This window comes from Rhodnius prolixus, unplaced genomic scaffold, assembly GCF_049639745.1.
Source record: "Rhodnius prolixus isolate KJV_2025 unplaced genomic scaffold, Rpr scaffold_1, whole genome shotgun sequence".
Taxonomy (NCBI): Eukaryota; Metazoa; Arthropoda; class Insecta; order Hemiptera; family Reduviidae; genus Rhodnius; species Rhodnius prolixus.
The window spans coordinates 55,601,768-55,618,301 of record NW_027411581.1 but is presented as its reverse complement, the minus strand read 5'-3'; the positions used below and the strand labels follow the sequence as shown (position 1 = coordinate 55,618,301).

General features: G+C 34.5%; 2 protein-coding genes across 2 annotated transcripts in view; one reads left to right on the top strand and one right to left on the bottom strand.

The window, feature by feature from the left end:
* The window catches only part of LOC141462384 (uncharacterized), a 169,640-nt gene extending 153,798 nt beyond the window's left edge, over window positions 1-15,842 (bottom strand). Inside the window, exon 1 of the mRNA XM_074144192.1 lies at window positions 15,287-15,842. The gene's annotated coding sequence lies outside the window, so the exon portion shown is untranslated. The remainder of the gene's footprint in view (window positions 1-15,286) is intronic.
* The window catches only part of LOC141462385 (allatotropins-like), a 185,899-nt gene that overhangs the window by 48,193 nt on the left and 121,172 nt on the right, over window positions 1-16,534 (top strand). The gene's annotated exons all lie outside the window — the stretch shown is intronic.

Genomic DNA, 16,534 nt, shown 5'->3' with positions numbered 1-16,534 from the left:
TGGATACATCACTACACTTCTGAGACCAAAGAACAATCTAAACAATGGGTTACCAAGGGGGAATCTGCGCCAAAAAAGGCGAAGACCGTTCCTTCGGCCGGAAAGATTATGGCGACTGTCTTTCCTCATCGACTATCTGGAAAAGGGTAAAACTATTACATGTGCATATTATTCATCGTTATTGGACCGTTTCAAAACCGAGCTGCAAGAAAAACGCCCACGATTGGCCCACAAAAAAGTCCTTTTCCATCACGACAACGCACCAGCTCACACCTCAGCAGTTGTGGTCGCAAAATTAATGGAAATAGGGTTCCAACTCGTTTCACATCCCCCCCTATTCTCCAGACTTGGCTCCCTCGGGCTACTATTTGTTGCCCAATATGAAGAAATGGCTGGCGGGAAAAAGATTTTATTCAAACGAGGAAGTGATTGCAGAAACGAATGGCTATTTTTCAGACTTGGACAAATCCTATTATTCGGAAGGAATCAACAAACTAGAGCAGCGTTGGACGAAGTGTATAAGCCTAAAAGGAGATTAGGTTGAAAAATAAAAAAGGTTTACCCCAAAAAATTAAGTAGTTTTTATTTTTGCACGGACTTTTCAAACGACCCTCGTATACAACAGTCTATTCTTAAAACAATGTTTTTCAACTTCGTAAAACCCCCAAAAACATTATTTCATATTATAGTATTATTTCATAACAAATTTATTTTTATTTCACAGAATAGAGTAGGGGATTATTAAAACAAAGAAAGAAAAAAAAGACAAAGGTTTACACCTGACTTCCTCTGGAACATTTGTATTCTTTTCGTGAAGAAAAAGTTGGCATCCCAACCTTCTCCCCAAGGAACTCTGCTCTAAGAAAGCTGTTGGATTTCCGAGCAAAAAAAGAAAATCAGTAGACAGGCGTTTACAGTAACTGACAGAGAGACATTTACGACACTACCAAGATTTCGAAATTACCTTCGGGACTCCTCCAAGGAGACAGGCAGAAAAATACGCACTAATTATTAAAAAAAGAAAAAAGACAAAAAAAAGCTGTCAATTTATTGAAAAGACCAAAAGAAAATGGCGACGTCAGCACGAGACTTGAAGGTGAAGATATAATCCAATTTTCCAAATTAAGACCAGTTTAATTTGAAATCCTTAGATTAGGCAACCTTTTTAATGTAAAAGGGCAAGCTCCCCCTCTCTACACAATTCCCTTTTCAAAAGACCTGCTGTTCTTATTTTAAGTCAGTTTTTCATTCAGGCTAAAACTTTTCCCTCTTTTATTTTATTTTTTTACCCTTCGTTACCCCGACTAAACTATTAAGGGGTTATAGGCAGTCAGAAATTTGAAAAAATCGATTTTTTTTAAAAAATTTTTTATTAAAGTAAAGTATCTCAGGAATGTTGTCCTAAAATTTCAAGTCGATCCGAGCAAAATTGTAAGAGTGAAAGTGTTTACAAGCCTCGACCGTTCGAATTACCATCGCTGAGCACAGAGCTCAACTTGCTACGCGGAAGGCAAGAATCCTACGCAGACAGCAGAAATCGGAAAACTTGGACATTTTGGAAGACATTGGAGGACTTATTTTATGGGCCTGGAATCGATGACATTGTATAAGTTGAAAAAAAGATTATCCCAGGTTTTATTCGCAAACCTTTAACCACTGAAAACTTTAAACGCGTTTTTCTCAAAACTACGTTTTCAAAGTCGGTGGACACGATATCTCAAAATCTACTGCACCGATCTTATTGAAATTTTACGTATTTCTTTTACACATATTAAAATCGTACTTGGACGAAGGATTTTTTTTTTTTTCAATGAATAGAACTTGTTTTACAAACATAAAATGGTCATTTTTTTTTAGTGAAAATCGTGAATCAAACTTTAAAGTTGTCCCTAAAATTAAAAATTCAATTTTTTTCTAAATCCTTCGGTCAAGTACGAGATAAAGTCATCTACTAACGAAATCTTTTCGAAATTTTGATTTCAGATGACCCAGTCTCAAGATATCATGTCCACGAGAGGGTTGCATTTTTTTTGACGTGTTGCATTAAAATATTCGCCATTAGTACAATTATAATTAATTTGTAACGAAAAAATTACAATAAGTTCTTTAAACATAGGCTGATATGACGCAAAAGTTCCCGAATAAAAAAGTAAACACGTTTCCCCCCCCCCCAAAAAAAATGACTTTTTTGGCGCCTCTGACTGCCTATAACCCCTTAAGTCGAAATCGATGTGACGCGAGATTTCACAACTAATCTGTTTAGTTCTTAAAGGTGCGGATATAATCTATCACTCGTTATAGAGATTTCCGGCTGGTAAGTTAGAGGAAAGGATTTCAATCAGTTTGAAATTCAGAAGTACCAACTTAATGAGAACAGTGTTGCATTTTTTAATTTTTATTAATTGAACCGTTCACAGCACAACTCGATTAACTCTATAAAACAAAAAAGTAGAGAAATGCGATGAAATACATTTTTTTATATTTAAATTCCTGTTTATAATGAAAATTCAATTAAATCAACCGACATCATTCAACGCCTGCTACTGAATTTGATTTGAATTATTGCAACGATTTACATTAGAGCAAGGAGTTAATCAAAATGGCTTCTGAAATAAATTAATTATTATTGCATTGTTAAAACAAATTGTTGTTTGATGGTGTTAATCTTTATTATTTGGGAAATTTATTACCAGTATAAAACCCTAAGACAGAACCAAGTGCTTTGACACCTAAATTTAAGAACTTTCAAAAAAGTAGAGTTAAATCGATTTGTGCAGTGACCTGCTCAAATAGCTTCTACTATTTTATCTCCTAGACCAGCGGTTCCCAGCCTGGGGTACGCGTACCCCTAGGGATACGTGAAAGATTGTTTAGGGGTACGCAAAAAAAAAAGTTATTATGGCGGAAGATATAAAAATTGTACAGATATATTATTAATGAGAAAAAAATTATATAATAAATGATTCCTACAACTTAATTACAAAATTATTATAATAAAACTGAATAACATATAAATTGACAAGAATTAAGTACTCATTCGATACTGCAGCATTTTTTTTTTTAAAAGTAAATATATTTATATATCAAAAATTATTAAATGATTTCTTGAAAAAATGCTGCTTTAGTTTTGACTAATATTACACATGGCCCGCATATAATTTACTTCTCCTTTATTAACGCTTTGCTGTTTCAATTTACGACCCCCGCAATAGTTATTGGTTTGAAATGTTTACCTATTCATAGATGACTTTTTTAAAAGGAACATATCATAAGTATATGTTCTTTACAAGACACATTATATTCAGATTGTTTTGCTGTTAATTTAAAGTTACAATACGTAAAATCAAGAATACGATTATTTATTTATTTTATTTATATAATATATATATGTTAGGGGTACACACTAGGGAAACAATCAGGTAAAGGGGTACACTAATAAAAAAAGATTGGGAACCGCTGTCCTAGACTGGAGTGTTTTTAGGTTATCGTGTTAAATGTTATTTTAGCGCAATGTGTGGGGCTATCAATTGTATAATAATTAACGAGAATTAAATGAGTTGCTAAAACTTCGAGTTTGATGCAATTGACGAGGATGAAAGTGATACTTTACAGATGAATATATTTCTTAGATTATTAGCTATTTTTCTGGTTGAAAAAAGTGTGTTTTATAATTTTCTTTAAAGATTGTAATCAGACTGCATACAGGTAGATCTTTATTTTGAAACTTTTCTCATGTACGCAAGCTACTGAGAGACCTTGAAGCTTAATGATCTCCTCCATTTTTCTCAAAAACTCCAACAATATGATTGTATCAGTTAGTCAGATCGAATTTGGCGCAATTTCGAATGGAGGATTTGCTACAATATTCGTTCAGTAAGTTTTCTATAACAGTCTAGAAAAAGTATTCAATTTTTGATAATGCATATACACCGGAAATGTGCGTTTTCCGGTCTTATTGATAGTTTTTATTTGAATATCAACTGTCTATCTGATATTAGAAATTCGGCAGCAAAAATGCGATTTTATTGAAAGATTGAAGTGGTCGCTTCAATTAAAATTTACTTTGAAACAAAAATAAAAAGAAAAAAATAAAGCTATTTGAGCTTTTCCTCGAAGAAAAATGTCTTTAAATTGCCATGATCGGTAAATTCAGTTATTCCTCTGGACAAATGATTTACTATTATTATTATTTACTACGTTTGCGCTGTAATCCCAGAGGTATGGAAAACTAAATAAAGGAGGAATTGCAAGGAGCAGGAAAATGTGTTTGTTGATCCTATTTGGCTTCTAAATTAATTTTTCCATCTTCTAGTTTCTCTCATACTCCGCTTCTCCTAGCTTTCTCACATCATCTCCTCTTCTCTATATTTTGTTTTTGGATTATTCCACTTTCAGAGGGTCTCTTCTATTTCCATAAAATTCAGTCCCAACGCTTTGTGCAAACCCCATATCCAACCAAAAACTCTTGTATATTACCATCCACATTCTTCTGCGTCTTCCCATTTCTCTTCTTCTATCCACTCTCCATCCCGATCTTTTTTTTTTGCAGCCATCTAGCTGTTTCTGTTTCTCTATTATTCCCCAAGAATATCCTACGCGTTCATAATATGCCTAGATTTCTCATTTTTAAATATTTCTTTTTAAGGACATCTTTAAGTTGAACTCGAAACTTAATTCTGACCGCAGCATCTTACTTTGCAAGCGTCCGGTTTTTAGACTATGTCTCAGCTCCATAAGTGATTAATGCTTTGAAAGATAGTTTTGAATATTAAGCTTTTTGTTTCAAGATGAATTTCAGGGTTACAGTGAATTTGTTTAAATATAGCTATAACTTATCTTCATTCGCCTAATCTTGTCTGGATGCCCTTTCGCAGGTATCGCTCTGATTAGTAGCAGAGACTTAGTTTAACCTCGTTCCCTTCTCCCATTACGCCCTCGCTCTGGAGTGGAAAGATGCTCTGTAGGCCATTTCTCGAATTTTATAAACTATTTGAAAGAGAATCACTTTTAACAAGTTAACATTTATATTTTCAAATAATGAGAAAATCCTTATAATAAGAACGCTATGAATACATTGTGATATTACCCATAAACTGTGTTATTATTAAGATTGTAGGTTGCCCATGTTGCTGAAACCAATATGAAGTTTTAAACCATAATCCTTCCCCTTTTGCACGGCCAGCTAAATTAAAATGGTTTTATTATTGCAAATGAAATAATTATAGAGATCTAGATATAGGAATATCTAAAGGAATTAATAGAGTTTGTATTAAGCGTTTATACAAAATAAAAGAGCTTTATAAATGCGCTTCTCGCTGAGTGCAATTCACTGCACTTCTCATTTTTCATACGTAATTGAATCGGTTTTCTCAGACGACAGGAAATTTCAATATCTGCTGCATTAGTTCTCTAAACTCGAATCTTTTTTCTTTTTTCTTCTTCAAAGAAAACCAAACTCGCTCGGTTTTCTGCAATTTTAAGTTTTCAAGGATTTTCCTAAAAAACGTTTTGAACACGGGTTTTTTTAGGGTGTGGGGGCGGTCTAACTCGTATTTCTGCATTTACTTAACGTTTCAATATGGATTTGATGGTTTCTTAAGTGGCAGTCCATTCAAGAGGCTGTGATTCTAGAGAGGGGAAGTATGATCTTTGGAGATGTTATACTCCTGCTTTTTGATGCGATAAGGTGAGACTGTAGCTGCGGCCCTATAGCTGGTTATCAACCTACTGCACTCAACTGAACATTCAACACTAACACTGTAAAGACAAAACACACACACACACAAAATAACAGAAGAAATGAATTAATTAAAAAGGACGTTGAAGATATTAAAAGATACCTCAATTATTTACTGCAAAGAAGCAAGAAACAACCAAAAGTATGTAACCACACAAACAAAACTCATCAAGAATTTAACAATTTAATTCCTTTACCAGCAGTCAATGTAGTCCGCTACCTTGGGCTTTACCTTAACAAAAGACTTACATGGAACCCTCAAACTCGACTTACAGAGAACAGAACTCAACAGACGCTTCCGAAAACTGAAAAGACTACTCGACAACAGATCAAAACTCACTCTGGACAACAAAAGACTTATATATCGTATGTAAGTATATTAAAGCCAGTCTGGGCTTATGGCATCGAACTGTGGGAGGTTCAACCAAACGCTCAAATCTGCAAAGGATCCAGTCCTTGCAATCTAAAATTCTTCGCTCTATAGTAAACGCTCCTTTCTACGTCACCAATCAAACCATTCACACAAACTTGAACATTCCTTTCGTCACACAAGTTGCTGAAAACATGTTACAGAAAACTGCATCTTAACATTCAGTCTCATCACAATCCACTTGTACAACATCTATCTTCCAGAACATTTCCAGACGTCTTAAAAGACAGTTACCTCGCGATCTCCTCTCTGATGAAGAGAGTCAGTTGAATTTAGAGTGTTTTTTTGAGTGTTAACGCTGGGTAACTTCTCCATTCTGATATGTGTGAATGTTATTTATTGTTATCATTGTTGCTTATAAATGATTAAAAAAAAGAATTTAACTGCAATGGCCGTCATTGCTGTCACCTGATTTTAACCTCAACAGAATAACTTCCACGTTGCTCTTTTCCGTACCCTATCAACCATTGATAAGGGCACACATCCTTGCTGAATCGTTTGATGCACAGAAAATAAGCGAATTATCCATCAAAACCTTCACTACATCCATCATACTTGTATACGAAACATAAAGAAAAGAAAAATGTCAGCAAGTTAGCAAAAAAATGGACATGTTCTTCCATCTTAAAACTTCTAATGAATGTTTGCTGGGCTTCAGTGCGGGTTAGTTATTATAAAAAGACTTTTGATGAGAGCCTGACGATATAGAACCCCACTTTAAATTAAATTTTCATCTAGAAAAGCCAAGTCTTTATCTGGGTCGACGGTTACAATCGCAAAAAGGAAGTCGTTCACAGATATTCTTCCTGTAAACGGGATTTTTTCAATACTCGATAATTTTCTTATCTTTATAAAGTAAAGTAATCGCATATTTTATTAGGCGGGTCTATACCGTCCCAACGACCAAATTAGAATCGATAATACGAAAACAATCGCATCATCCTTATTATAATATTGATCAAAATATTATTTATACTTGGGATTGGAAACAATATTTCATGTTATCATGCCTGTTATCTGCCATGAGATAACGAAGTTTGTTGTTCATCAATGAAGCGCTAATTCATAGAATTCGTAAAATTTTAATTTACGCTGTTATTATTTTTCCATTAAACAACCCAAACCACAAGGATCGTTTTAGCGCTATTTTTAGGACTCATAAAACACCCACGCCTTTTCCCCTATCTCTGTTAAAAACTATTATTTCCCAACATTTTTTTTGGGTTTAATAATTGAATCTAGCGGATGTATTTGCGTGGTTTGAGATATCTGAGATTTCATCCGCGTTTCTGTTCTTTTAATTTTTACCTGTTTCCGACATTCTTCCATATAAAATGTTTATTTTACATTGAAAAAGTTTATTTTTCTAAGTTGTAATTGAAACTTACTTTGATTTTATTATCTCCAGTGGTTTAGTTAGAAGGTATTTGTGTTCTTGTCGAATTTTGGCCGCTAAGTTTCTAAATATTCAGCGAATTTTATAAACAAGTTTTCCAGCACATTTCATTTTAAGAGATCAGAAAATACTTTCTAAAATTAAGACAAGAAGATCATAAAACTCAATTTTACAGTAGAAAGATAAAGTACTCATTAACTTTTATGATAATTATTTATTTCGTTTTACTTTGTATGCAAGATAATATTAGCGCAAGCAAAAGAGATTCAAGATTAGATTTCTTAATGAATACTTACAGCAATAACCTGCTCTAATATAAGTAGCTACTTACACAAAGTGCTTTATGTTTGCAAATTGAAGAATAGTGCTAAAACCCAGATCTCTTTATATTTAGACTGGACACTTTGAGTGAAATGTGTAAAATTAAAGGTTGTAGTAATACGTATATTATTACTCATTTAGAGTGGAAGATATTATTGTCTGGTTACTTTGTGGGTTTTATTTACATATATCAAATATTTAATCTTGGTTGAGCCGTTCACAGCACAAAACGATTAACTCCATTTTTAGAAATATCTTGAATTTAAGGTCGAAGCACTTGGTTCAGTTATAGCTTTTTATATTTTTATAATAAATTTCCCAAATAATAAAGATTAACACCATTAAATGGCAAAATTTTTGTGGCTATTGAATAATAAATAATTTAGTTCAGAAGCCATTTTGATTAACTCAGTGCCCTAATATACGAGGGTCGTTTGAAAAGTCCGTGCAAAGTCAGAGAGATAGCACCACTGGCGCGTATCGAGGTTATGTTTAGTTAGTAGCATCTCTTGGAAGAACACACACCAAGTTTCAGCCAGATCGGTCTATTTCTTTGTGTTTGGCATTCGTTTGAATCGAGGAAGTCGAGTGATTTTCAAAAAATGGACGAAAAAGAATTTCGTGTGTTGATTAAACACTACTTTATGAAAGGCAAAACGCCTCAGGAGACTAAAGAGAAGCTTGATAAACATTATGGTGACTCTGCACCTTCGATTAGAACAGTTTATAAGTGGTTTCAAAATTTTCGCAGTGGCCGTATGGGCACAAGGGACGCTGAACGTTCTGGACGCCCTGTTGAGGTAACTACTCCAGAAATCATTGATAAAATCCATGATATGGTGATGGATGACAGAAGAGTGAAGGTGCGTGAGATTGCTAGTGCTGTGGGCATCTCGAATGAACGGGTACATAATATTTTGCATCAACATTTGGACATGACAAAGCTATCCGCAAGATGGGTGCCGCGATTGCTCACGCTCGTCCAAAAACGAAATCGTGTGAAGTGTTGCAAGGACAGTTTGCAGCTGTTCCAGAAGAATCCGCAGGACTTTAAACGTCGTTTCGTCACTGTGGATGAAACATGGATACATCACTACACTCCTGAGACCAAAGAACAATCTAAACAATGGGTTACCAAGGGGGAATCTGCGCCAAAAAAGGCGAAGACCGTTCCTTCGGCCGGAAAGATTATGGCGACTGTCTTTTGGGATTCGCAAGGAATAATCCTCATCGACTATCTGGAAAAGGGTAAAACTATTACAGGTACATATTATTCATCGTTATTGGACCGTTTGAAAACCGAGCTGCAAGAAAAACGCCCACGATTGGCCCACAAAAAAGTCCTTTTCCATCACGACAACGCACCAGCTCACACCTCAGCAGTTGTGGTCGCAAAAATTAATGGAAATAGGGTTCCAACTCGTTTCACATCCCCCCTATTCTCCAGACTTGGCTCCCTCGGACTACTATTTGTTCCCCAAATATGAAGAAATGGCTGGCGGGAAAAAGATTTTATTCAAACGAGGAGGTGATTGCAGAAACGAATGGCTATTTTTCAGACTTGGACAAATCCTATTATTCGGAAGGGATCAACAAACTAGAGCAGCGTTGGACGAAGTGTATAAGCCTAAAAGGAGACTATGTTGAAAAATAAAAAAGGTTTACCCCAAAAAATTAAGTAGTTTTTATTTTTGCACGGACTTTTCAAACGACTCTCGTAAATATTTGCAATAATTCAACTCAAATTCAGTAGCAACCGCTGAATGATAACGGGTAAATTTATTTGAATTTATATTATAAACAGGAATTAAAAAAAACAATGTACATTATTTCCAGCGCATTTCTCCATATTTTTGTTTTAGGGAGTTAATCGAGTTATGCAGTGAACAGCTCAATCAATGTTGCCAAAGGAATGAAAAATTTTCCATTTCATTATATTATTCATTTTTATACAGCTTTTAGCGTTACTCGCCGTACTCATGGCCAAAAAAAAAGAAAGAAGTTTTTCCGTTTTGGGGAGGATCCTTAAACTTCCTTCCGGTGTAACTCAATGTCGAAAAATTTAAATCAAGTCATAAGAAAAAATCTAAGAAGAAATAATATTGTTTGTGGAGAATATATTTTAAGCAGATTTTTTATTTATTTTTGCCGTCGGCATTTACTTTGATCTGGAAGAGAGAGAGTTTGCTCATTATTTACAAGAACAATATTTAGCAAAACAGCCGCGCTCCTTAGCGCCTCAATTAGTTAAAAATATAAGTTTGTAAAAAAAAAGTTAAAAATTAATGATAGTATTAATAAGGTAAGCAGCCAACTGGTGCTTAAGCGTTACGTTCTTTAATTCAGGAATACTAAAATTATTGTTTATTCTATCCTCATCGTTGCTCGCAACTTCTGAACTCCAAATTTTCATCAAGTTATTAATAATATTTGTAGTGTAACAGTTTGTTTATTGACTATTCTTTTTATTATTATTTTAATAAATAAAAATTATAACTATTATACAGGGTGATCCATTTAAAACGCACCAATCGCTAATAACTTTTTAGAAAAGCGGAATTTCGAAAAAACCCACAAAGTAAACTATATGTTTTTTTTGTTTAGTTCTCAAATTTTCCACCCCCGATGCTGTATCTTTATTTTTTGCGGAGTTACAGCCAAAAACCCGATTGGGGTTTCATAAGGACTACTGGTTTTGACAATGGTTATAAAAACTACATAAAAAACTGTAAACAAGGACGTTAACCCCGTTTCGATATCCCTAATATTAGTCGAGATATTTAAGATCAAAGTTACAATTTTATCTATTCGTGAACGGTTTTCAATATTAATTTTCCACCAGAAATACACGTTTTGGGAGGTCCTCTGAGTGAAAAAAAAATTATTTGAGACTCAAAGAACAAAAATAATAATAATTGAAGATTTTTAAAAATGTAGTATAATGTAATGGTTATGGGTGAGTCAGAATAAAGTTGTATTATCATCAAATAAAAGCAATCATCACATCATTTTAATGCACCCAGTATGCAAGACTTCATGACCTATGATTGCGGTAAGAATCTCTTGCCAAGGTGTTGGTTTGGTGGTCAAGAGCGTGGTTTTGTAAGTGGGAGATCCCCAGTTCGAATCCCGCCTATGACTACATTTTATGTAAAAAAATTAGTATTATTTTTTAAGTAATAAGAATGACTGCATTCGCGGGATTCGAACTGGGGATCTCCCACTTACAAAGCCATGCTCTTGACCACTAGACCAACATCCGCCCATCCATGGCAAGATATTCTTACCGTAATCAAAGGTCAAGAAGTCTTGCATAAGGCGTACATTATTCTGATGTGACGGTTGCTTTTATTTGATGATAAAACAAATTTATCCCGATTCACCCACAACCATTACATTACACTACATTTTTTTAAAATCTTCAATTCTTATTATTTTTGTTCTTTGCGTCACCAATAACATTTTTTGCAGTCAGAGGACCTCCCAAAACGTGTATTTCTGGTGGAAAATTAATATTGAAAACCGATCACGAATAGATAAAATTGTAACTTTGATCTTAAATAACTCGACAAATATGAGGGATATCGAAACGGGGTTAACGTCATTTTTCATACTTTTTTATGTAGTTTTCATAATTATGGTCAAAACCAGTGGTCCTTATGAAACCCCAATCGGGTTTTTAGCCGGAACTCCGCCAAAAATGAAGATACAGCATCAGACGTAAAAAATTTGAAAACTATACCGAAAAAAACATATAGTTTACTTCGTGGGTTTTTTCTAAATTCCACTTTCCTAAAAAGTTATTAGCGATTGGTGCGTTTTAAATGGATCACCCTGTATATTATTATTATAAATTATAAATAAAATAATTATATTATTTTAGTGAACTATTGTTGGTGTAAAGCAACATTATCCGGCCGGAAAAGAAGTCTCTTCGGCTTGCAGTACCTCTTAGGTGGAAGTAAAGAACGTAACAAAAAAAACAAAAAAAAACACCATAGAGGAAATGGCTAATTATAAATTACCACACACCGATATCAAGTGCATAATTGCAAAAGCAGCACTACAAAAATGGCAGACAGATTACAGTAATGGTAATAGAGGAAGATTCTATAAAACTACGGCTCAGATCAGTTACCTAGACAACCATGGTTTAAGGGAACTGACACTAATAAATGGGTTGTTGCGACAATAAGCAGCGGATCGTATCTTCACAGGATCAACAAAAAGGTCCTCTCTCCTCTTTGCTTAGATTGCAATGAGGAGGAGGATTTCAAACATATATACTAATAATGATATGTCCACGTTATGTATTAGAAAGGAAACGAATGTTTGACGACAGTACATAGGTATTTAGATGCATGCACCATTTCGCTAGGAAGACATAATATTCTCCACCAACATCTATGAGTATGTGTTTAAATCTGTAGCAGAGCTAGCAAAGAAATATGAATGTATTTTAAAGTTATAGCCGATTAGAATGAATACAAGAAAATGATTAGAGAAGGATTACGTGATTTTAATTTCGGTTGAGCTATAAGGATGGCAGGAATATAGAGTACTGATCCATCCATTAGCTGTAGTTTATGTAAATAGTTGTATGTAGTAGAGGGATGAATGAGTGGAGTATTTATAAGTAAGAATGGAGAGTGAGTGTTATTCTAGTGATAAGCACCTAGACGATGCTGGCTGTATGGCGAAAGCCAATGCCGAAAAAAAAATAAAAAAAGAGAACTATGGCTATATTGAAGAGAACTATGGCTATATTGAAGAGAACTATGGCTATATTGAAGAGAACTATGGCTATATTGAAGAGAACTATGGCTATATTGAAGAGAACTATGGCTATATTGAAGAGAACTATGGCTATATTGAAGAAAACTTCTTTTTAGTGCAAATTTTAAGTTTTAAGAAACTTTAAGTACCTAAACTGCGGTGCATAAAAAGTCTTTCGAGTGTGAACACCAGATTTTTCCTACTGTACTTGGAGGAAGTTGAAAATATGTGATATTTTGGAATACAGGACAGTTTGGTGCATCAAGCATTACATAAAAAAGGGGATTTTGGAATTGTTTGATGTTAATTTGTGGAAGTTTTGAAAAAGTAAATTGCGTCTTACATTTTAGGATATTCACAAGCGTTAATAATTAGTGAAGTTGCGTAGAACTTAGCTTTCATTACCAAGTAATGAGTTGAAGCTTATCAAAAAAAAAGGGTTGCAGAACAGAGCGTGCCAGTAATGCTAAAGTACACACTAAATGTACAATTGTTTCTAAATACAATGGTATTAAAAGTTCTGTTTGAAGTCAAAAGTTATCTTTTTCTTTTTTATTTAAATAAAAAGTAAGCAGCTTGTGCTGGTTTTTGGTGGTCCTCAGGGTCGGAGAAAACGTCAGAAGAAGCCACTTTACAAAGGAAGTTGCGCTATCTCTTTAACTGCTAAGTTCTGTCTACCGGAACAGACTTCAATCGTTTCTTTTTCCTCTGTTCTGTATGTAAATAGAGGCTCGCATAGTCTCTAATAAAACTTATCATCATTTTGCCTCTGACTGTCCAAGAAAACTTTAGTACATTTTTTTTTTTTGAGGTGCCATTTTCTTCATGATCTTTGTTGGATTCGCAGCATCTTTTTCTTTCAGTTCTGGTCTACGGCATTGTTACAGTATTTTGGAAAAGCTGCAAACCTTTACACCACCTCTTCCACCTCTTCATAATATTTAAATTAATTAATGTTAAAAGAGTAACGCACTCCGTTGTGTTATAAATCTCCTTTAAGCAACCAAAACGACAATCCCTTCTTGTTCCCTGATCCTGTACATCAAATAACCTTATCCAATCACGTAATAGAAAACTACCTTCTCGCACATCATCACAATCCGTCAACTTTTCTCTCAAGATAATCCCTCTAGTCGAATGAGATTAAAGTTACTAAGCCGATGTTTGATATAGTGTGCAGTGTTTGGATAGTGTTTACTGAAACAGCGTGGAGTGTCACCACTAGATGATTAATCGCCCGTCATTACTTGCCAATCAGTCTACTTGCTGGTTCCGCCGGAGCGGATCAGTTGTTAACTTTCAAATAAACTTTTTACAAAAAAAAAAGTAAAGGATTTGTTGAGGGTCGTAAGCACGAAGGGCTGGTAAGTCGAAGGTCCTGGGTTTAATTGTAGACGTGCAAATCTTAGATTTCCGGTGATTTTCAGTACTGTTCATTGAGAAGGATTTTGGCTCCAATGATCTTAGCTGATGACACGCCTTAAATTTTATAAAATGTAAATAAGAAGTTTTTAAATTTTTTTGTTTTAAATTAGACATTTCTTAAAATGTGATTAAAATTGTGCTACAGTTTGTAATTACTTTATGTTTGGTCAACTGAGTTGTGAATTTTAACTTCGCCCTTTGAGAGATCACTCTTAAGATAAATGTTTCTATTAAAACTGATAGGCCTACATGTGGGCTTAATCAGTATGGTTTAAAGGAAATAGATTTTTGTTTGCTTGAAAATTGAAAAAAAAAAAATTTGAATGGCACAACCGGTTGATCAATTTTGAAACAGTCTCGATGTGCAAGATTCCAAGTGTCTTATGATCCTAAGTACATTCATTATCTTGAGATCTTAAGACACTTTTGCCTAAATTTCTTCAAGTATAAATTCCATGTTGGAGAAAAAAGGATCTGGATTGAAACTTTTTTTTTTGACTTTACCAGATCTACTTTCTTTCGTTTTCTTTTAAATATTAAATTTAATAAAAGGATCTATAAAGGAGGAGTAATTGTAAATTCTGGAGAGCATCACTGAAAACACTCCTTCGTAGTGGAATCTCTTCAGCTACTACGTCACAGCGTAAACCAATCATGAATGAAATATAAGGCTTCAATGGAATCCAGTCGTTCAGCCTGCCTTTCTTGTGGCCACAAAATTGTGGACAATCTGTACTTCATTTTTTAATATTTTGAATTTTCTAAACATTTTTTACTTCCTTTTTTTATTATTATTATTATTTCCATTTTTATGTTTTATACTTTTAAAAAAAGAGTTCAACGTTTCGCAAAATTACGGCTCATGTTTTTAAACAGTACATGATGATTTTAATGTTTAATGGCGAAAAATGTGCATTTAATAAGTTCACAATTCATGATTATTATAAAGTATTAGTTGGTTATACACTACGTACCTATAACAAATGAAACAATTCTACCGGCGCTCATGGCCATGGCAGCCGATGCGCCGGAAAACAAAAATTCTACATTTACAAAAAACAGTTGATGAGAAAATTTAAATCATGCAGTGCTTTCTTTGTAATATTTAAATTATTTAAACTGTTTTTTTATTTAACTCATTCATTATTTGTTAAAATTACATTTTTTCGAGTATATTATTTAAAAATAGCTGTTTACTTACCAAATTACAGCTTATCAGAGAGTTATTTTTGAATACAAAGTTGAGGGAAAAAGATGTTTCTTGAGGTAAAGGCTGAAACAGTTGTATTTCTGAATGAATGGCTCTTCCGTGTTTGAAGTGAATGAAAGATAAAAGGGCTAAGGGTGGACGTTGCCCGTCAGAAGAAACAAAGATCAAGAAAACTGTTGGGTAGCCGATGCCTAAGAGGCGGTTGCGGCGCTCAGACTGAACACTTGTTGTTGGCAGCGATGCTGATGACGGTGGAGGTGGCAGTTCGTGGTGACGTCAGAGGTGCGATGTGCCGCCCCCACGAGTTTGACTACCACCATGGAGGCGTGAGAGAGAGAGAGAGAGAGAGAGAATGATTGCAAGAGAAATGAAATATGTGTGTCTATGTGTGCACCCTGAGACAACTAAAAGTTTTTTGGTATGAGGTGTTATACTCTTCTACATCGGCTCTCAGTTTGTCATCCTCCTACACAGCTTCTCTCCTCACTTCTTCGTAGTGTTTCCTCGCAGCTCAAGTTCCTATAGGCAGACTATGGGATTAGGGTGATCCACAATCCTGCTGTTGCTGGTTGATAGAGCTTCTGCAACAGCTACTTCATGTCTTCTTTACATTCACTTCTTCTCCTTTCTTCAAAATCTCTTACAACTGGCGATGTTCCATATTATAATTTTGGAAATACACTTTTTACCAGAAATACATACTTTATCGTTCTTCAGGGAGTGAGAAAAATTAATTTTTACAAATTGGGGTGTACCTTTTTGCCTGCAAAAATTATAAATATCGTAACTGATATACGGAAAATTTGTTTGTTCAGATTTTATTTAGGTCTCTCTTTACTTTTTAATAAGAACCAGGGTTTTTCCATTCGGTGGTTTTTTTATTAATACCAAGTTCCAGAAGATTGCTACCGCAAACTAGCGATTAGAATGTCGCCGATCTGGCAGTATAAAAGAGACTGTAACTATTTTTTTCTGTCCCAGTCTTAATAGAGACTGTAACTTCCTGAGACTAGCTTTTTTACAGATTAAGTATTTAATGCATAATTTTTGCATTGAGCAGAGAGTGTTGGATGAACTTCTGCGAAGATGCACAGGACAAGAGAGTTTTCTATAATTTTCTAAACAAGCTCCAAAGGGTTTCACTTAAAACATGAACTTAACGAGTTCCCTTCCCTCTCCAGTAGGGTGTATAATGACGCACATCGATCAATTAAGATGTATTGTGCTCCCACACTAGGT